This window comes from Spermophilus citellus, assembly GCF_964194105.1.
Source record: "Spermophilus citellus genome assembly, chromosome: 17".
NCBI classification, from domain to species: Eukaryota; Metazoa; Chordata; class Mammalia; order Rodentia; family Sciuridae; genus Spermophilus; species Spermophilus citellus.
Genome location: NC_138199.1, coordinates 27,300,383 through 27,323,107, shown reverse-complemented (window position 1 = coordinate 27,323,107; position 22,725 = coordinate 27,300,383).

Sequence of the window (22,725 nt, the reverse complement as noted above, 5' to 3'; positions counted from 1 at the left end):
CTTTCCAGGTTGGCTTCTATGTGAGACTTTCATTTGTAGGGTCACCTGAGAACCTCACATGTTAGCTTTCTCTCCCTGGGCTCCCTTTTGAGCTATTCCTCTCACCCCACCATTCCCAATCAAGTAGGTATTTCATTTTAGCAGTGGGAGGAGGGGCTTTGTTCTGTAGGAATCACTGTACATTTACTATCTATGTTCAAGGAACTTTTAATTTTTCTTTCTCACACTGAGGATTAAAATGTTGTATACTCTACCACTGAGCTATACTCCTAGCCCTTTTTATTTTTATTTGAGATAGGGTCTCACTAAGTTGCCAAGGCTAGGCTCAAACTTGGGATCCTCCTGCCTCACTCTCCCAAGTTACTAGGATTATAAAATCACAGGAATGTGTCACACACCCAGATATTTTACTTTTCTTTTATATTTATTTTTACAGGGCTGGGGAGTCAAACTTAGGGCTTCACACATTCGAGGCAAGTACTTTACCACTGAACTGCCTATAGAACCTATTTTACACTTGTATTCAGGAAAGGTTTCTTTAATGAAGTAACTTTTAGGCTGAGACCTTGTGGTAGGCAGAATCCTAAAATGGTCCCTGAATTTCCCAGTCTCTGGTATACATGCCTTCTGTTATTACACCTTCCTCTTGAATGTGGAAGGGACTACATATATGATAGATTGCACTCCAATGAGTATGTTATATACAAAAGAGAAGGGCTTTTGCAGATGTAACTGAGGTCTTTAAACAACTTTGAGTTAATCAAGAGGGAGAATATTGGGGCTGGAGTTGTAGCTCAGTGGTAGAGTGCTTGTCTAGCATGTATGAGGCACTGGGTTCGATCCTCAGCACCACATATAAATAAATAAAGTAAAGATCCATCAACAACATATATATATATATATATATATATATATATACATATATATATATATATATTTTTTTTTAAAGGGCCTGGTTCAGTGGCTCACACCTATAATCCCAGTGGTCCAGGAGGCTGAGACAGGATGATTGAGAGTTCAAAGCCAGCCTCAGCAAAAGTGAGGCACTAAGCAACTCAGTGAGACCCTGTCTCTAAATAAAATACAAAAAAAAAAAAAGGCTAGAGATGTGGCTCAGTGGTCAAGTACCCCTAAATTCAATCATGGGTACCCTACTTCCAAAAAAAAGGGGGAGAATATTCTGTGTGGGCCTGACCTAATCAGGTGAGCCATTCAAAGGAACTCCGCGTAGAGGACCCAGCTAAAATGTGCCAGACTCCTGACCCTTAGAAACTGTAAAATAATACATTTATGCATTTATGCTTTTTTTTTCTTTTGTCCTTTCTTTTTTTTTTTTTTTCTTGCAGTGCTGGAGATCAAACCCTGGGCCTCACATATGCTAGCATTCTATCACTGAGCTACATTCCCACTCCTAACTTTACATTGTTTTAAGGCACTATATTTGTGATCATTTGTTATATAGCAATAAAAACGAACAAAGACTTAAAGAAGGAGAAGAAGTTAGTTAGAAAGTTAGAAGAGTAAAGAGAAGAATACCTGAAACAAGGACCAGCATCTGTGAAGACTTAGAGGTAGAGAAGAACTAAGTGATAATAACAAGAGCTTGCATTTATTGAACGCCTGCTGCTTATCAGGCTTTGTGCTAAATTCTTCTATGGTCTGTTTGAGGAACTAGGACATTGCCACTGTTAATGAGGGCTAAAGTGTAAGGTATTGGGGAAGGTCACAGTAAGTGAGGTTAGTAAGGGGAGGAGCATACAGGGTCTGGTAAATAATAAGATTTTTTTTTATAAATCTTTAGTTTGTTGGGGTTGGGGTGTGGCTTAGTGATAAACCACTTGCCTAACATGTATAAGGCCTTGGGTTTGATCCCCAGCACTGTGAAGAAACAATTATTAAGTGACTTTGGAAGTTATTAAAGAATCTTAAGTAGTACACGATAAGATTTTCTTTCTTTTTTTGCAGTGCTGAGAATCCAGCCCAGGGCCTTGCTCATGGTAGACAAGTGCTCTACCAAAGAGCTAACTCCCCAGTCCAAGATTTTCATTTTTAAAAAACCACTCTGGCTGTTTGTTGTGAGGAGAGCAGACTAGAGCCAGCGGAATGGATGGAGGGAGGTCAGCTGGGAAAAAGACATGATAAGAGATGATGGTGGTCTTGGCCTAGATGGTGAAGGTAAAGATGGTGTTTTTTGGCTTTCATTTTTTTGGCACTGGGGATTGAACCCAGTGGTGCTTAGCCACTGAGCTACATCCCCAACCCTTTTTATTTAGAAACAGGATTCTCGTTAGTTGCTCAGGCTGACCTTAAACTTGTGATCCTCTTGCCTCCCGAGTTGCTGGGATTACAGGCATGTGCCACTCTGCTGGATCCAGGCGTAATTTGGAGGTAGAATTGGCAGGACTTGGAGATGGACTGAACTGAATTGTGACGATGCAGAAGGGATGTCCAGAATGCCTCCCATTTAAAAAAAAAATTTTTTTTGGTAGTTGTAGAAGGACAGAATGCCTTTATTTCATTTTTAAAAAATTTTTTATGTGGTGCTGAGAGGATTGAACCCAGTACCTCATGATGCACTCTGCCACCCAGCTATAGCCCCAGCCCCCAGAATGACTGTCATTTTTTGATTTGAGCATCTCAAGAATGAATACACAGGGTCCTTCCTATTGAGAAGGACCCTGTGTATTCGTTCTCGTGTATATGGGTCCTTCCCTATTGCCTCATCTTTCACACTTAACCTCTTCTTTATCTATAACAACTCCCTAACTGAACTTGTTCAGTCCCAGGACTGTAAATACTATTTATATGGTGCTGACCCTTAAAATAATGCTTTCCTGAATGCTACAGTGACTACCTAACATTTCCATTTGGATAGTAGGTCTCTGAAACTTACAAGTCCAAATACTGAACTCCTGTGCTCCCACCTACAAATCTGCTCCTGCCCACTCTTTGCCATCATTTAATTTTTTTTCCATACCAGGGAATGAACCAGGGGTGCCCTACACTGGAGCTACATCTCTAGCCCTTTATGTTTTGAGATAGGGTCTTGCTAAGGTGGCCTAAGTTGGTCTTGCTAAGTTGACCTTAGCAAGATAAGGTCTTGCTAAGCTGAGGTTGGCCTCAAACTTGTAATCCTACTGCCTCAGCTTCCAGAGTCATTGAGATTGCAGGCATGCACCACCATGCCTGGCTCATTGTTTGCTATCTTGATAAATGGCACTGCCGTTTGCCTACTTACTCAGCTGCTGGGACCAAACATTTGGGAGTCATCTTTGATCCCTGTCTTTATATCCCATGGCCAATCCATCTGCAAATCATAATGGCTCTGCTTTCAAAAAAGTATCCTCTATCCAATCAGTTCTCATTGTCACCCTAGTCAGTCTCCAACTCATTGCAGTAGCCTCCTACCTAGCCTCCTACCTCCTTACTTCCACCCCCGCCCTGCCCGCCATGTTTTCCCTGCAAGAGCAAGAGTTCTTTTAACAAATACAGGTCATGTCTCTCTGTCCCTGACTCAGAACTCTCCAGTGGGTTCGGATTCCTCTTAGAACCAAACCCAAAGTTCTCATCAGATCCTATACAACCTACTCCAGCTCTCTTTTACCTTATCTTCTGTTCTCTCTGCTGCTGGCTCCACCCCAGCCACTCTGGTCTCCTTGCTATTCCTGGATATTCTCCTCAAGGACTTTGTATGTGCTGTCTCCTCTGCCAGGAATACCCTTCACCAAGATCGCCTCATGGCCCATTCCCTTCTTTCTTTCAGGGTTCTGTTCAAATGTCATCTCCTCAGGGCCTTTCTCTGATCACTCAACCTAAAACGAATCTTCTGTCATTCTCCATTCCCTTAATCTGAATTATTTTTCTTCCATGAATTATTCCTGCATGAATATATAGAATTTTTGCCTACTTTCTGTTTACCCTACCAGATTGTCAACAACAGAAGATGAAAGACTTTTGTTTTGCTAGTACCTAGCACAGTATCTGGCAAAGTGCTCAGTAAATATTTGCAGAAGACACAAGTGAGTGAATCTGTAGGAATGTTAGACTGATGGCAGGGCAGACTTACAGAGAAGTTAAGATCAAGATGGACACATGTCAAGTCTGACATGTCCCAAAGTCTTCAAACAAAAAAAAATTTTGTGTCAAATAGGCCATCAAATATACTGGGATATAATTCAGAAGAGTCTGGTGAGCTGTATGTCTGTGCAATTGCATGTCTATGTTGAGATGTGTGTGCCTGTGTGTCTGCACCTGTGCCTGAGTGCCTGTGTGTGGAGTGCCTGCTGGACATCAAACTCAGGGCCTCATGAGTGCTAACACTCTACCACTGAGCTACACTTCTAGGCCCATGTGTGTGTTTCTCGATTGTCTTGCATCTCTGTCTGTATGTTCTGTAAACACTGCAGGATGAAGCTGTGTGGGCCTGTACTAGGGTGAGGAGAGAAATGTCTGATCCTAGCCACTAGAATGTAAATGATTCTGAAGGGTAAAAGCCTTTCCCAGACAGCTCTGGGGACTGGACCCTAGCCACAGTGAGAGGCTGAGCCAACCAGCTGTTTCAGTGCTTTCCCAGAAGGACTTGAGTTTTTGCTTCCAACTAGGCAGGCTGCTCTTCCCAGGGCAGAAAATTTGGGTCACAAATGATCTTGGCAAATATTCTTTCTTAGATGTTATTATGTAGTTTGTCTGGGGGAGGGTGGGAGATGGAGGAGGGAAGGGGGAACGAGGGAAAGCACAAATATCTTTATGGAACCAAAGAATCACAAGCATATCATAAGGCCCCAGCCAGGAAAATGTTAGGTTTTCACAACACAAATGCAGTCCTAGAACGTCTGGGCTTCATAAGTATTTGTGCCCAAGATGTGGTTCAGGCCAGTGGCAGCAGCTGAAGGGTTAGAGTTCTCAGCTCCATCTCCTCCCCACTCCCAGCCCTAGATGCCCAGCCTCACAAGTGAAAGGTGAAGAGGGCCCCCTCACCTCTGTCCACTGTCCTGACCATTTCAGGGCCTGCCTTGCTTCTGCTTCCCTTTTACTGCTACTCCTTTTTCTTTTTGTGTTCATTTTCTAGCTTGATGAAAAATAATGTTCATTTAAAAAAAGTGTCACCAAGAATAAAAAAGGACCTATGATAGGGTTCACAATTTATAGTTAATTCCAAATACTTCTGAGGCATCTCTAAAGTGACTGAAAGCTGCAAATATTTCCCCTTAGGGAAGCTAATGAAAGAAGCCTTCTCTGCTCAAGCTCTCATCTATAGACAAGGTGCCAAGCTCAGCAACCCTTTGACCCTTTGACCCTTGTGCAATGTTGGCTCTGAGGCTCCTCATCCCTGAAAATAACCTGTTTTTTTGCTTGTCTCTGGAGTTCCTGGGTCCCTACTTTCCTTCCCAGCTGTCTGCTTATAACTGAATTGGCAAGGGGGAAACTCTGTTCTCTCTCTCTTCAGTTTTTACATCTCTTTGGGTTGAAAGAAACAAAAAGCACAGAACCATAGAACCCAGGACCCAGAGGGCCTTCAGAGTTATATTAGCCAATGATTTTCAATTTTTTTTCCCCACAGAGCTCCAGAATTCTGCAGAGGGGAGATACTGTAAAAAGGATTGGGGACAAAATGCAGGGTTGGCGGGGCTGGGGATGTGGCTCAAGCGGTAGCGCGCTCGCCTGGCATGCCTGCGGCCCGGGTTGGATCCTCAGCACCACATACCAACAAGGATGTTGTGTCCGCCGAAAACTAAAAAATAAATATTAAAAATTCTCTCTCTCTCTCTCTCCTCTCTCTCCTCTTTCACTCTCTCTTTAAAAAAAAAAATGCAGGGTTGGGGGTTGTGCTTTTTAATCTTCTTTTACATGATGAGCTTATGCATGGAAATTCATTGGAGATAAAGCTTTTGCTAACTAAAAATCTGAAAACCGTCTGTGTGTGTATTTATTGTAATTCATTTTTTTTTTTTTTTGCATTGCTGGGGATACAACCCAGGGCTTCCACACATGCTAGGCAGGCAAGTGCTCTATCACTGGATTATATCCCCAGCCTCTGAAAACGACTTTTATAGTTTAATCTTTCCTTAGATGTCTAAATCCCACATCCCATCCTTTACTCCACTCAATGTCTCCCTGGCCACTTCTGTCCCCATCTCTCTCTCAGGCAGGCTGGCAGAGGAACCTGCACCCAGACTTCTTGTTCTCTACAAGGAACTTTCATTGTATACCATACCTTGCTTCCTGACCAATTCTCTTGCCCCAGTTTCAATTTCATCTTTAGTACTTCTTTTCTCTTTGGGTTGAAGATATTTATCATGTCAACAAATATCTTTGTACTACTCTGAACACTGAAAACCTACATTTTGTTGGAGTTCTTTAAGGGTGTAGGCCTTTTTGCTTCAAGTGCTGGGGATTAAACCCAGGAGTACTCTATCACTGAGCTACATTCCCAGCTTTTAACTAATTAATTTAGTTTTTACTTTAAATTTTTTTTTTTTAATTGTAAGACAGGATCTCACTGAGTTGCCAAGGCTGGCTTTGAATTTGAAATCCTCCTGCTTCAGCCTTCTTTTGAACTGCTGGGATTACAGGCATGCATCCCCATATCTGGCTGCCTTTTTTCCCAAGGAGAATGTTAAACCTATTTTTTTATTTTTTATCATTTTTTTAATATTTATTTTTTAGTTATAGGTGGATACAATATTTTTATTTATTTATTTATTTATTTTTATGTGATGCTGGGGATCAAACCCAGTGCTTCATGCATGGTAGGTGAGCGCTCTACCTCTGAGCCACAACCCCATCCCCCTTTTTATCATTCTTATCACCAGGGCAAGTATATTAGCTAGGACAGGAATGGCAATAAATGAGTAAATAAATGAATCAATATGTTCTTCATTTTCTTAGTCATTATTCCTCTTCACTACCTGACTCAGAGGCCTAGGGCAGGAGGAGAACAGGAACTCAAGAACCGTTTCTGGGACATGGTATCAATGCACAGGCAATCATACTAGTATCAAAAATAAGGGTCAGTAACGTTCTTAGCATCTTACATGTATTAACGTATCTTGACAACTCTGCACTGAAGGTTCTATTAAATCTTATTAAGCATATGCACTTCATAAATGAAGAAACAGGTTCAGAGAGGTAAAGTAGTTTTTTCAATATATACAACTCCAGTGACTGGCACCTAGGAACACTCCCTCTCCTCCAGAATTTAGGACCCTCCCAGTACAAAAGTAGCCTACTTTTGCAGGCTGAATCCTTCCTATTCTACCTCTGCTGCTCTCATGACAAACTCTCCCACTTATTAAACCCCACCCTATCTTTGCCTCCGGATACCTGATCTCTCTTTCAGGGCCTTGCTTCAGTGCTACCTCATCAAGCTGAAATTACTCTCTCCTGCCTCTGTGTTTCTCAGGCAATTTGTTGGAATCTGGGTGGTAGCTAAGCACCACATTCTGCCATAGATGCTCTACATCCACCCCCATCCCAGGATATGTGTGTGTGTGTGTGTGTGTGTGTGTGAGAGAGAGAGAGAGAGAGAGAGAGAGAGAGAGAGAGAGAGAGAGTGTGTGTGTGTGTGTGTGTACACCTGTCTTCTGTTCGAAGTCATAAGCTTCCTGCAGGCAGAACTTTGTCTCTGGGCATACCTTGCAAAGAAGAAATATACATCCGAATGTTGGTGAAACAGAGATTGCGTTGAGTCTTACTAGGAATCACCAGGCCAAGTAAGTACACGGATTAAAAAACAATTACCCAGCCCCCCCCCACCCCCAAGTCCTTGACTTTTCTGGGGACTTGAGTCTGGAGCAAGGATTTGGACTTTGACAAATGTCTGGGGCTCTGCCTGCAAGGTGGAGCCACCTGGCCAGAGGCAGAGCTACATTCCCTAGGGACCTTGTGGTCCTCTCCACTCCAGTACCCATCCTCTTGACCCCTTGACTCCTTTCTTGAAGATCCCAGGACACTCAATCTCAGCAAAGCTTAGAATTCAGTAACATAGGAGTGGGAGTGGGGTGTATGAGGAAACTGGAGTCTCCCACCCCCTTCGATCTTGATGTTTTGCCCTGATTGTGCCTCGAATGACTCCCTGAGAAGGCAGGGGATGGGGAATGTAGAGACTAAGGAGGACAAGGAAGAGGGGTATCAGAGGGCAGGAAAGGCAGGAAAAAAGAAAGGCACGTGTGGTGGGAGGCGGCAGAAGGTGGTGGGGGGCCCCATCTCAGACCCCTCTGGACTCGTGGCCAGAGTCTGGAGGGCCCAGTTCTGGACGGTAGAGGACAACTTCTGCCAGCAGCCCCGCGGTCTTGTTCGCCTCCCGCGCTGCGGTGTCCAGCCGCGCGCCAGCCCTCTATGGGAGACTGGTGCTTGGCGATGTCGCTCCCCACCCGGGGCCATCCCGGCCGGCTCCCACCCAGACACCCACCGACCGGCCTCCTCACCTTCGGGACCTGAGGGAGCGACCGGCCGGCGGGCCCCGGGTCCGGGCCGGGCTGGGAGTGGGGGAGACGCTGTCCCCCCCGCGCTAGCTGCGCCCGGGGTTCTGCAGCGCCCGCTCCGGCTGCGGCGCCATCAGCTGCTGCGAAGCTGCGGGAGGTTGGGCCGGGGCTCCGGGGGGCTCCGGGGTTGCCGAGGCGGGGGTCTGGGGCGGGCTCGAGGCGTAAACACCCAGCAACGTGACCGGAACTGGCGAACGAGCAGGAGGATGGTGGGGGGGCGGGAGAGATAAGGGGGGAAGGGAGGGACCTGGGACTAGCGGGGAGGGGCCGTGGGCGGGGCGGGGGGGAGGGGAGCCTGGCGGCGCGCGATCGGGGGAGGGGGAACCCGGGGAGCCCTGAGAGCCGGGGGAGCCGGGCCTAAGGACCCCGGAGGGCAGCCGAACTCGCGGAGCTGGCTTTGGTTGGCAGCTGGAAGGGGAACCCGGGAAACCCTCCGGCGACTTGGCGAGCGAGAGCGCGGCAACCCATCAGCACCGCGGACAGCGCCCAGGCTCACAGGCCGCGATCCGCTCCGCCCCTCTGCTGCCCTGGCTAGCAAGAAGAGGCCATGCCGGCCCCCGCCGAGGGAAGGGCTGGGGTGCGGGCGAGCTGACCACGGGTCTAGAAATCTGCCCAGTTTTTTGGCGGCAGGAGAGCTGCCCAGACCTCTCACTAGCTTTGTGACCTTGGGTGAGCCACATCATCTCTCTGGGTCCTGGTTGATTAGATATCCCCTTTCCCCTCTATGTGAGGGTTTCAAGAGTCAAGGGAAGGTCCTTTATAAACTCTTGTACAGAACAGGTGCAAGACATTGGTATTGATCTGTTTTTGCTGCACATGGGAGGTTTCTGGAGTCCCACTGTTTGGCTTATAATTCTAACTCCACCAATATCTTCCTCCTTCCTAGGCTTTGATGTCCTTATCTATTAAATGGGAATAATGTTGACTATGTAGCTCGTAAGATCTTTGAGTTTTTGTGAGGATTAAATGAATTAATACATGTGAAATGTTTAGGATAGTGCTGAATGCTCATTAGGCATTGGTGCTCATTGATGGATGATGGCAAAGGACTAGGTTCGTTGTGTGAGTGGCAGGTGGCTCAGAGATCCCTTTGGGTAACTCATTTCCATCCCTGCCTTGAGAGATTGGAGGAAGGGACTGAACCGATTCAGACCAAAGAACTAACCTGGCCTTTCTCACTCTATTGCCAAACAAATACTCCCTGACTGTTCCTCCTGAGCCAAATTTCCAGAGAAGTTCTTTATTTTTGTCTCTAGAACTGCTATGTCTCTAGAACCTTGAGGAGGGTTCCAGCAACTCATTGGCCACTAGAGCATCCTGCTTTCTCAGGGATCCCTCTCCTCCTGTCCTCACCAATTAATTTCCAAGGCTTAACTGGGTTTAGGTCTCAATGAGTAAAAGTTTCACCAGCTCCTGGCAGACTCTACACTTCAAAGAGTTAAAGGGATAATTATCTTAAGTGGCCTAACAGGCAGTGGGGTTTGTATTTTGCTCAGGCTTCTCAAATCCCACCCTGTAGGAAGTAACTGCCTTGTGGGTGGCTTCTCTTTATTTTGTGTGAGAAAATTCCTGGGAAAGGAGCAGAAAGGCCAACCTAATTCTGCTCCTTATTTACTTATTTATTTATTTTTACTGGCCTTCCCAGAGGGTCCAACTCCTTCCTGGACTGTGCAACTCCCTGGCCCTGTGTGTTTGAGTGTTTCCAGCAGAAGTATGGGTTCTGATGAACCATCTCTATTCTCTTAATTTTATGAGTTATCAGTAAGAATGAAAAAAGGTATGTTTTGTGGTATGAAGGATCCTGAAAACCTGGGTTCTGACTCCAGCTCTAATTCTAGACAAGTCTTAGTGTCTCTGAGTTCTAGTTCCACGTAAGTAAAGTGGGAAGCACAACATCTAGTCTGTCGACAGGATCCTTGTAAACCTGTCATGAAGTACAAGCGAAGTGTTTGTGTGTGTGTGTGTGTGTGTGTGTGTGTGTGTGAAGTGCATGTGGATAGGATTGTTATAACCAAGTCCCAAATATTTTTCTCCTTGTCCTGTATCAAAATGAATCCTGAAACCCTGACTTTTCACCAGCTAAAGCAAACAGTCCCAGACACCTGTCTGAGAGATGGCCCTGCTTGCTCACCAGGGGATCCCACTGTGCTTCTTGCAAAATCCTGTACTTGACCAAGTTTCCGACTGGACATAAAAGCCCTCTGAGGCTGCCCTCAGAAATCTGCAACATATTTGGGTGGAAAAAATCTATATGTGAAATAAAAATGACATATATAAGGTACCCAAGTAACATCTGAAAGTGACAGCCAGCAGAGTTGAGGGATCACCATGTGAAGGCAGAGCAGGGGCCTGGACTTGGAGGTCAGGGGAGTTAGGGATGCTTCTTTGGAAGAGCTTTAGAAATTAGTGAGTTGTGCTGGGCATGGTGGTGCACACCTATAATTCCAGTGACTTGGGAGGCTGAAGCAGTAAGATTGCAAATTCTAGGCCACCTTGGGCAACTTAACAAGACCCTATCCAAAAATAAAAACTAAAAAAAAAAAAAAAAGAGCTAAAATGTAGCTCAGTGGTAAAGTACCCCTGGGTTTGATCCCCAGTGCTAGGGGGAAAAAAGAGAAAGAAATTAGTCAGTAAATATATAGAATAATATTGAGCAAAGTTGATTGAATGCAATGTACCTGAGATTATGAGAGAGCCAGAAACATATCATGAAATGGGACATTAGAGATAATGTTGACAATAATAATAAAAAAATTTAAAGCATTTTGTGTGTGCCAAATCACTCATAAATGCCCTTTAAAAATCTTTCTTTTTCTATTTTCAAAATTAAGCTTATAAGAATGTAAAAGGAAAAGTATATGGAATGTGTACATCTTGCTTAAGAAACATTATTTTGAGTCAAGTGCTTTACCTATGCAATCTCTCTCTTTTGTGTGTGTGTGGGAGGGAGGGGTTGCCGGGTATTGAACTCAGGGGCACTGGACCACAGACCTACATCCCCAGCCCTATTTTGTATTTTATTTAGAAACAGGGTTTCACTGAGTTGCTTAGGGCCTTGCTTTTGCTGAGGCTGGCTTTGAACTCGCTTTCCTCCTGCCTCAGCCTCCTGAGCTGTTGGGATTACAGGCATGAACCACTGTGCCCAGCTACACATGCAGCCTCATTTAAACTGCTGAGAATTTCTATTGGAAAGGTTTATTCCCATTGCAAATGGATAAAATGAGACTCAAGAGAGGTTACATGTAGCACCAAATATCTGGGGAGCAGCAGAGCCACAATTCAAACCCTTACCCAGCTGGGCATGGTGGCATATACCTGTAATCTCAGTGGTTTGGGAGGCTGAGGCAGGAAGATTGCAAGATCAAATCCAGTCTCAGCAATTTAGTGAGGCCCTAAGCAACTTAGCAAGACCCCATCTCAAAATAATAATAATAAAAAAAAGGCTGGGGATGTAAGTGTCCCTGGGTTTAATCTCTGGTACCAAAAAGCAAAACAAAACAAATCCTTACCCAGCCTAGGCCAGAGGTTAGCTTGTAACCATAGTATCATCAAGTCTCTCAGAGAGATGAATCTAGTTGTGGCCAACAGCACCCACAGAGGTCATGAGCTTTAAAGGAAATTGAGGGCCAAAGTGTGTAAGGACTTGAAAACATCACAGTTCTGATTTGCAGGGTCTTTGTGCAATCCTACATTTACCACTGGCGTGGCAACAGGAAATGAAGTATGTGTGTGTACTAGGCCATAACTGGGCCTCAAATTTCCCACATGCTCCTGCTCTTGACTACCTAGGGAAGAGGACTCAGGCGCTCAACTGACAGGTATCAATTAACAGATCCTAAGAAGTTCTGCTGTCTGTGCAGCAGAATTCCTCCATTACAGATCATTGTCCATGATCTTGGGCAACTGGTTCCCTAACTTTGTGATCTGGTGTACCTTTAGTCCCTTTGGATGGGAGGTTGATCGCCTGGGTGGAGTTGGTTCTAGGAAGACCTTTGGGCAGTGTGCTAGCTTTGTTACATATTATGGCACATATTTTGCCTTAAACACACCATTTCATATACCCAATTCTCTTTAATATTATCATTTGTTAGACTAGTATTTTTTTTTATATTTATTTTTTAGTTTTCGGCGGACACAACATCTTTGTTTGTATGTGGTGCTGAGGATCGAACCCGGGCCGCACGCATGCCAGGCGAGTGTGCTACCGCTTGAGCCACATCCCCAGCCCTGTTAGACTAGTATTAAAATAAAACTCAGAAATATTGGGACATTCAGTTACAAAAAATGTACATGTAATCCCATCGCCCTAATGCAGCTATTGTTATTTTTGTGTATTATTTTTCTAGTGTTTTCATGCACATGATGATTTACCTACTTTCCATGTCAGGATTATGTGACTTTTTTTCACCCATATTGCACCATAACTTCCCCCCATGTTTCTATATAGTCTTTATGATTCCTGTATTATCTTAAAGAAAGTTGGCTGTTTGTGTTGTTGTCTTTTTATTAAAAATATTTATTTTTTGGTAGTTGGACACAATAACCTTTAATTAATTAATTAGTTAATTAATTAATTTATATGTGGTGCTGAGCATTGAACCCAGGGCCTTGCAAGTGCAAGGCAAGCCTTTTCCGCTGAGCCATAACCCCAGCCTCTGTGTTGTTGTCTTTTATTTTCTTGAATACACTATTATTTTGTAAAATGATTTTTAAATTTCTTTCTCCTCCTCCTCCTTTCTTTTTGGTAGTGGGGTGCTCTACCAGTGAGCCACATTCCAAGGTCTTTTTCTTTCTTTCTTCTTCTTCTCCTTTTTTTAAAAAAATATTTTATTAGAGACAGCGTCTCTAAGAGTTGCTTAGGGCCTCCCTAAGTTGCTGGGGCTGGCTTTGAACCAGCAACTTTGATCCTCAGTCTCCTCAGCTGCTGGGCTCACAGGAGTTACCATCCTGCCCAGCCAGTCTTTTATTTTATTTTTCCGAGACAGGGTCTTCCTAAATTGCGTGAGGCTGCCCTTGAATTTGCAATCCTTCTGCTTCAGAATCCCCCTGTATCTGGGATTACAGGTAGGCTGCCTCTGCATCCAATTTTAATCTTGTTTTTATTGAACACTTGGGTGAGCACCTGTGGATACAATGACAAAAGTCAGTAGCAGCTGGATTCCCCTGTAAATGTTATCAGGGTTCCAGAGCATGAGTCTACAGTCTACAAGGAAGGTAAGTTCCCAGGATCTCACATTAGGAGCTAGAATTTTTCCTTTTTTGGAATTTTTTCTCCTGCAAATGATGTGGGTTGTCTTGATAGGGAGAGGCAAGTGAATTGGGAGGGCACCTTGCAAAGTGCAGACAACCTCTATATTTATAAACATTTCTGATTTATCTTCTTCACGCCAGGCTTGAGATGTATGCCTCCGTGATATCGGTGGCCAGGCCGGTTTCTTCTCCCCTCCAGGAAAGAAGAGATTCTGAGGTGCATGGGAGGTTGACCGCCTGGGTGGAGTTCTAGGAAGACCTTTGGGCAGTGTGCTAGGCGAATGCTATATTCTTTTAATTACTGTCATTTTACAAATCTTTGTTTGTAGGTCACATCGGCTTGTTTTAGGCTTTTAGTTTAATTTTTATGCATTATTTTCTGGGTAGGTAATAACTGTTACAAGGGAAGATGGCACAGAAGAATTGAATGAGCCGCTTCCTCACTCAGCAAAATTTCCTTAGTAGGACTTAGAGTCTGACTCTTTGCCTAGTGCTCCAGAGAAACCCTGCTGTTCTGCGTGGCTGGACCAGCCGGGACAGGGAGAAGGATGCGAAGGGTACAGGCTGAGTCCCGCGCGCTGCTGCGGAGGAGTGCAGTGGCCCAGACCAGGTCCGCTCGGGGGGCGGGGCGGCCGCTGCCGCACAGGGATGAGCGCCGCACGCTCCGCACAGCCCGCGCTTCGGCCCCAGTAGCCTCGCGCCCGCCGCCCGCCCCGCCCGGCCCTGCGCCGCACCCAGCCTCAGCGAGCGCGCCCTCCGCACTGGCCCTGCGGCAGCCGGAGCCACCTCCGCCGTGAGGCCCACGGCGGGCAGGGAGCGGCCAGTTGGGCGAGGCATGGCGGGCCGCCGGGCTCCGGGGGAGAAGCGCTGGCAGCTGGTGCGCTGGTGAGTGGGCAGCGGGCGGCCGCGGGGCCTGGTGAGGACGCTAACTCGTGCGCCCTAAGCCCGAGCCCGGCCTGCCCGGGAAGGAGCCAAGGCGCTGGCCCAAAGTTTCTTCCCGAGTGAGAAGATGTCGGGCGGGGTTGACAGAGAGGGTTGGGCTACCTGATCAAACACCGGGGTCCCCACACCGGGTCTTTAAGGTTGTCCAGAGACATAAGCGCTGGGACCCAGGACCCTATTCATGACGTCAGGCTTCGGAGGACCTGGTTTCTTCTTCTACAGAGGGCGGGCTCCCTCCTCTCCTGTCACCCCACTTTAGCTTTTCCATTTTGCAATGGAGGAGGGTCCCCATCTATCTCCTTTCCGTCTGCTATTCAGAGTAGGGTCATGAACAGGGCACAACCCTAGAGCCCCCACCCCCTGTGCTCGAAGAGATGCCCAGCTCACCTCCACAGGAACCTCTGGGGGTGCGCACTTTGAGGGTGTGGGCTTCAGAGAAGGGAACCTAGGAAGTAGGAGAAGGGGGAGGCATCCTTGAGTAGGTGGGTAGTTGCCCCTTCCCCCACCGCAGTCCTGCCCAGGCTCGGAAATCAGAGCTTGTCGGTGTCAGGTTACGGGATTGCGGGCTAGAGAGGATTTTCAGATGCTTACAGCCAAGTCACCTGCGCTGGGTCCCTAGACCCTATGTCCTTCTTGTGCAAGTGTCCGAATATTCAGGACTCCTAGAATGCAGGGCAGCATGTGCAGCCCACCGTGGCCCTGGGAAGACTCCAAGATCTAAAAGAGAATGTCTGTCTGGGACCCTACCCCATCCCAAATCATCCGGCCCACACCAGAGACAGGGGACCTCCTTGAAGTAGCATTTCTGTACACATTTTGCCTCTAGCTGAACTACAAATAACAATACTAATATCTTCAATAATAGCAATATGGGCTTCCTGAGAACCTCTGTGGCTCTGCAGTAATCAGGATTCAGAGTAATTCAGGATTACTCTTCACAGTAATACTCAGAGGAAGATATTAGCACCCCCCACTTTTCAGATGATGAAATTGAGAGTCAAAGAGGGAAAATGATTTTTCAAGGTCACACAGCAAACACTTTCACAGAATCAGAGTTTGAACCTGGGTATTGTTTCTGGAACTTAACTCTTCCTATTTTGCTTCTTGTTTCCTGGATTGTCCCACAACCCCAGCCTGGCCACACACTCAAGTTCACATTGTTGGAGGATCCCAGCATGTCAGAGCAGGAGGGATAAATGTATTCTCAAGTTTATTATTTAGCAGCAGAATCAGTCTTCAAATGAAACTCCAGTGTATAAATCATATAAAAGTAGAATTAATCTGTTTGAAGAATGGAGACCAAACAGTTACTTAGTGCCCCCTTCCTCAAAAGGAGGCACCACCCAGGACCCCAAGATTTTCCAGAGCAGTTCTCTCACTTCATTGTTAAAGGGGTAGTGCATGGTTACCTGCTCTGACTCACCTCATCTCAGTCCTACCCCTTGCTTCTGGCAGTCTGGTTGGGTGGGATCTTGGGTTGGACCTGAAGACGCAAGAATCTTTCTTAGTACCCTAACTGGGCTTGTCATCCTGACACTCAGGTAAAAGCCCATCTTCTGAGAAGGTCCTGAGAATGTGATCTGAGCGTCCGGGCAGCTTGGCAGGGAATACTTTTGAGGGCAAAATACCCATATAAACCTATGCCAGGGTCCCTAGTTCCTGGACTTCACATGGAGTCAGTTTTCTTTCCCTTTAGATGAGTCAGGATTCTTTCACTTACAATTGTAGAAAATCAGCTCAAACCATTTTGAAAAAAAAAAAAAAAAAAAAAAAAAAGAACTTATTGGCTCACAAAGGAAAATTCCAGGAATTTTTCAGGGACAACAGATTCAGGTGCCCAAATAGTGCTTTGCTCTCTTTATCACTCTGCTTTCTCCTGTTCTCGTTTTATTTCTTGCAGAAACAGGGTGGCCGTCAGCAGCCATATGCGGCTTTCTAAAGAGAGCTTTCATTTCTCAAAGACTAACCACAGGATGGCATCTCATTGGACTGACCTGGGTCACATACTTTTTTTTTTTTTAATTGGGGATTGAACCCAGGGGTATTCTACCATAGAGCTACTTGCCCAGCCCTTTTTAAATTTAATTTTTTTTTAATTTTTAAAATTTTGAGCTGGGTTCTTGCTCAGTTGCCCGGGATGTTCTCCAGCTTGTGATCCTCCTGCCTCAGACTCCCAAATAGCTGGGATTACAGGTGTTCACCACTTTCCTGGACTTTTTTTTTTTTTTTGGCACCAGGGATTAAACTCAGGGGTATTCAGCCACTGAGCCACATCCCCAGCCCTATTTTGTGTTTTATTTAGAGACAGGGTCTCACTGAGTTGCTTAGCACCTTGCAGTTGCTGAGGCTGGCTTTGAACTCGTGATTCTCCTGTCTCTGCCTCCCAAACCACTGGAATCACAGGCGTGCGCCATCACACCTGGCACTTTCCAGGACTTTTAGAGTATTTCGAATATAGCCATGTGCTGCTTACTAACAGGGAAATACATGGTTAGATAATTTGTCATCATCTACACCTTTTAGAGTGTACTTACACAAATCCAGAGGGTATAAGTCTACTACATACCTAGGCTATATGGTATAATATGTATGTGTGTGTGGTATAGCTTATTGCTCCTAAGGCCATGACGAAAAACAACAACAACAACACAAGATTAAATCAAGCATAAGAGACAAGGTATAACTCAATGCAGTGACATATGCCTATAATCCCAGCAACTCTGGAGGCTGAGGAAGGAGAATCACAAGTTTAAGGCCAGCCTCAGTGACTTAGTCCCTAAGTAACTTAGTGAGACCCTGTCTCCAGATAAAAAATAAAAAGGGCTAGGGATGTGGCTCAGTGATTAAGCGCCCCTGGGTTCAATGTAGCTGACTGTGGTAGTACACACCTATAATCCTAGCATCTTGGGAGGCTAAAGCAGGAGGATCCCAAGTTTGAGGCCATCCTGGGTAATTTAGCTAGGCCCTCCATGTATTAAAAAAAAAAAAAAGAAAGACTGGGGACGTAGCTCACTGGGAGAGAACTCCTGGGTTCAATCCCCAGTAATGTACTCCCTGCCCCCCAAAAAAGAAAGAGAGAGGAAAGGAGAGGTAAGGTAAACACTTGATGTATGAGGCTGCTGCTGCTAGCATCATACAGTAAAAAAAAAATATATATATATATATATATATATATATATATATATATATATATTTTTTTTTTTTTTTGCAGTACTGGAGATTAAACTCATGGCCTTGTGCATACTAGACAGGTGTCATGCACTCCATCACTGAGCTACATCCTAAACCCCATGTTTTGTTTTGTTTTGTTTTGTTTTTTAAACTAGGGATGGAACCCAGGGTGCTTTACCACTGAACTCATTCCCAGTCCTTTTTATTTTTTATTTTGAGGCAGGGTCCCTCTAAGTTGCTCAGACTGGCCTCGAACTTGTGATCTTCCTGCCTCAGCCTCATGAGCTGTTGGCATTATAGGTTATGTGCCACTGCCCCCATCTACCTCTTCTTTTGATGGCATCATCTTCTCTTATGCTTGGTTTAATATTGTGTTGTTTTGTTCATCATGACCCTAGGAGCCACAGGCTGTACCACACACATGCATGTGTATGTATATATCTCGTAGCCTACGTACGTAGTATGTAGTAGTCTCTACCCTCTGGGTTTGTGTAAGTACAGTGAACATTTTTAAAAATACATAATTTCCTTTTCTTTCTTTCTTTTTTTATTTATATATTTATTTATTTTGAGATGGAGTCTCACTCTGTTGCCCATGTTGGCCTCAAACTCCTGGACTCAGTGATCCTCCTGCCTCATTCTTCTGAGTAGCTAGGACTACAGGTGTGTGTCCCACTCCAAGCTTCATCTTTTCTTGGTGGTGTCCTTGGAAGCACACAACTTTTAAATTTTGATGATGCTCGGTTTATTGATTTTTTCTTTTGCTTTTGTATCACATCTAAAAAATTATTGCCTAATCCAAGGTCATAAAGATTTACCGCTGTTTTCTTCTAAGAGTTTTATAGTATCAACTCTTACATGTAAGTCTTTGATCTGTTTGAATTAAATTTTGTGTAGGATGTGTGAGAGGGGCCCAAGTTTAGCTTTTGTATGTGAGTATCCCAATGGACCAGAATCATTTATTGAAAAGTCAATTTTTTTCCCTTCTGAATTATCCTGGTACTCTTGTTGGAAATCAATTGACTGTAAATGTTAGTTTATTTAAATACTCTCAAATTCAATTCCATTGATGTAGACATCTATCCTTTCTCCTGTACCACATTTTATTGAGTAAGGTATTCAAACTTGGGGCTGGGGTTGTGGCTCAGCGGTACAGCGCTCACCTGGCACATGCAAGACCCTGGGTTTGATTCTCACCACCACATAAAAATAAATAAGTGAAATAAAGGTATTATGTCCAGCTACAACTAAAAAATAAATATTTTTTTAAAAAAGGTATACTGACTTGAAATTGGGATGGGTGAGTTCTCCAACTTTGTTCTCCTTGCTCATAGATATTTATTTTAAAGTTTGCATTATAATCCCAAAACACTTTGTTATGTTGTTCCAGCTTTACCTATTGGGAATACTTTCGGTTGGTTACTGTTTCCTTTTAATATACACCTATCATTCTTGTCTTTTTGTTTTGGGGATTTCCTTACTTTTTTTTTAATGACAAAAGAGTAGGATTTATTTAAATAAGAGAAAAAGAGAGCTCCCAAAAGGCAAGAGGAGACTCGAAAGACATTTCCTGACTTTTTGACACTATCATATGCTCCGGGCTCCTCTTGTGTATTTCCTGCCCCAATTCCAGAATCAACCATTTCTCCTAAGAGCCTTTTTACATTGGAGAATTATATGAGAAACTAAGATTTGAATGCAATTTATGATCAGTCCTTTGGGTTTTTTTATATTTATTTTTTAGTTGTAGTTGGAACCAACACCTTTATTTCACTTGTTTATTTTTTTTTTTATGTGGTGCTGAGGATAGAACCCAGGGTCTCGCACGTGGGAGGCGAGCATTCTACCGCTGAGCCACAAACCCAAACCCCAGTCCTTTGGTTTTTATGTTGCAAGTATCTTCTCCAAATTTGTCAACACACACATGCATACACTGTGCATGGGTATGTGTGTTATTTATACTGTATTTAAAATCTGGAAAGATAATACTTCTGCAGAGATGGGGTGGAAGGGGACATTCCAAGGCAGAGAAGAAACATCCTTGCTGAAAAGTGAAGGATGTGTTTGGAACAATGAGAGCTCATGGGATTGGATGGGAGATTTAGACCTATGGAAGAGGTGGGTATGAAATAGAACTGGAGAGAGCAGAGTTAGGTGGCATAGGGCTTGAATACCAACCAAAGAGTTTAGATTTAATTTGAGCAATATGAGTCACTGAGTGTTCTTTAGCATTGAATTTTTTTTTTTTTTCGTGGTGCTGGGATTGAACCCAAGGCCTTGAACATGCTAGGCAAGTGCTCTACCACTCAGCTGCTACCCTAACCATGAATGTTCTTGACAAACCCTCATCAAAATAGTTGTGGGTAACAAGGAGCTTTCTCACTTTTACTAGGTACCTGACTCTCCTATTTGATAGACTATTGACTTTAATCTGGGAGTGCTAGTGCCTGCAATTCTAGTGATTTGAGAGATTGAGGTGGTAGGATTGCTAGTTTGAGAAATTTAGCTGTCTCAAAATAAAATTAAAAAGGGGCTGGAGATGTTGTTTAGTGGTACAGCACCTGAATTCAATCCCCAATCCCCAGTGCCAAAAGAAAAAAAAAAAGGCAAGAAAAGTATTGACTTCAAGTTCGCTATATAAATTTGAATTACTTTGTTTATAAGTGAAAGAAACATGCATTCAAACTGGCTAAAGCAACAAACAAACAAATCAAAACCCCAAACCAATACGTATTGGTTCCTTTTACTGAACGGCCCTAAGAGTAATGATTTCAGGCATGGCCCAATCCAGAAATTGTCTTCCAGGCTCTACATCTTTTAGCTTGGCACCATCTCCTAAATAACTCCTTGAAAGAACATCAGGGAAGTTCTTCGGGACACTGTTCAGAATTTTCAAGGTATAGCTCAGTGGGACTGTGGGAACCTTGGCTATCTGCTGCTTTTATTGTGTACCTTTTGGATAAATCTTTTTTGGTGTTTGGAAATTGCACTCTGAAAAGAGCACTAACCTGAGAGTAAGAATCCTGACTCTGTCACTTAAGGGTTTGCAATCTGGGTCAAATTACTTCCCCACTTGGGGAAGTCTCAGTTTCCTCATCTGTTGAAGGGAGCATTACGTCTTTCTGACTTCCCACAGTGTTCACCCAAATAAACAGGTATGGCCTGTAAAGTGCCCAACACTGTTCTCTTTTGATGAAGGGTTGCATTCTCCAGGAGGTGCCACCTCACCCTATAATCTGGGGCCTGTGTATTTGAGCAGCTCCTACCCTTCTCTTTCCCTTCTCATTCCTGTCAGATCTCTCTGACTATGCCAGGTACGGTAGTCTGTTCAGGCTGCTCAAACAAAATACCATAGACTGAGTGGCTTATAAAGAATAGATATGGGGCTGAGATTGTGGCTCAGAGGTAGAGTGCTCGCCTAGCATGTGTGAGGCACTGGGTTCGATCCTCAGCACCACATAAATATAAAATAAAGACATTGTGTCCACCTATAACTAAAAAAAATATTAAAAAAGAATAGATATATATTTCTTACAGTTTGAGAGGCTGGGAAGTCCAAGGTCAAGATGGCTGCAGATTCATTGTCTTGTAGAGGTCCATGTCCTGGTTCATAAATGGTGCCTTCTTGCTGGGTCCTTCTTTGGTGGAAGGTGCTAGCTAACCCTCTACAATCCCATTCCCTGTGATTTTCACCTCCCATAAGGTTCACCTCCTAATACCATCTTGGGGTTAGTATTTCAAGATATGAAGGGGAGGTGGAGGGACGCACAAATATTGAGACTATATCCCTGGTTCTCTTGATTTTCATTTTTTGGGGGGATAATCTGAGAAATCAGTTCTTGCTAAAGTTTTAATGCTGAAAAAGCTTAAAAGTTTGGCCCTATGCAGCATTTAATTTCCCTCAGTGTACTGTTCAGTGGAGTTTCAGATACCCAGCAGCTTAATAGGAAAGATATTTGGGGGTGAGTGGTCTGTTTTCCCTTATATTCAGTGCATTCCAATTCAACAAGCACATTTACTAAGTTAGTAAGTTGGATTCATGAATGGAGATCATCTGTGGCAGAGCATTCCCAAGGATGTAATGAGTTGATCTCTGTTGCTGTTGTGATTTTTACAGCAGGCTGGCTTGAAGGGCTGTGTGAGGACGTTGCAGGGATTTCAGAGCTGGATCAGACCTGGTTTTTGCACTCTAGCGAGGAGACAGACAAGCACATAAATAACTCATGAACAGCCAGCAGAGGGATTGCAATGCTGTGATCAAGGCTGAGCAAAGCATCCCAGGAACCTTAGCGCTGACTTAGATTCTGGCTGGGAGACAGGACAGATTTTGAGGCAGTGTGGTTTGGGAAAGTGGAGCAGGATGGGCAGGTCTGGGTTCAGCAGGGTGGGTTCATCTGGGGACACAGCCTGAGCCAAAGTTCTGAGGTAAGAGAGGCCAGGGTATGTTTGAGAGAGATAAACGGAGCAGGAATGCAGGGGTCTGTGTGTGAATGAGGAGGAGGCAGCATGTAGTGGAGAGAAAGGCTGGAATGGAACCAAGAGAGAAAGAAATGGCCATCTAAGGTGAGCAGCATGGATGCCATTTTGTATAAATTGGGAAGCCACTGAACTTTTGGGTTAGGGGAGGAGCTGATAAGATTTGTGTTGGAAAGTGGAGGCTGGCACAGAGGAGGGAGAGGATGGTAGAGCTGGAGGGATTGATTAGAAGGAAACTGGATGCCATAGGAGTTCAAGGTGCAAGGAAGGCCTGGCCTCTGCTGTTTCCTCAAGTGCGACTTCGGACAAATGCACTTCTTCCCCTGAGCCTTTCCTTCCTCATCTCTAAAATGGGGTTGGTCAGTTCCACAGGGTTTGATGTGAGGCTTACAGGAGATAGTGT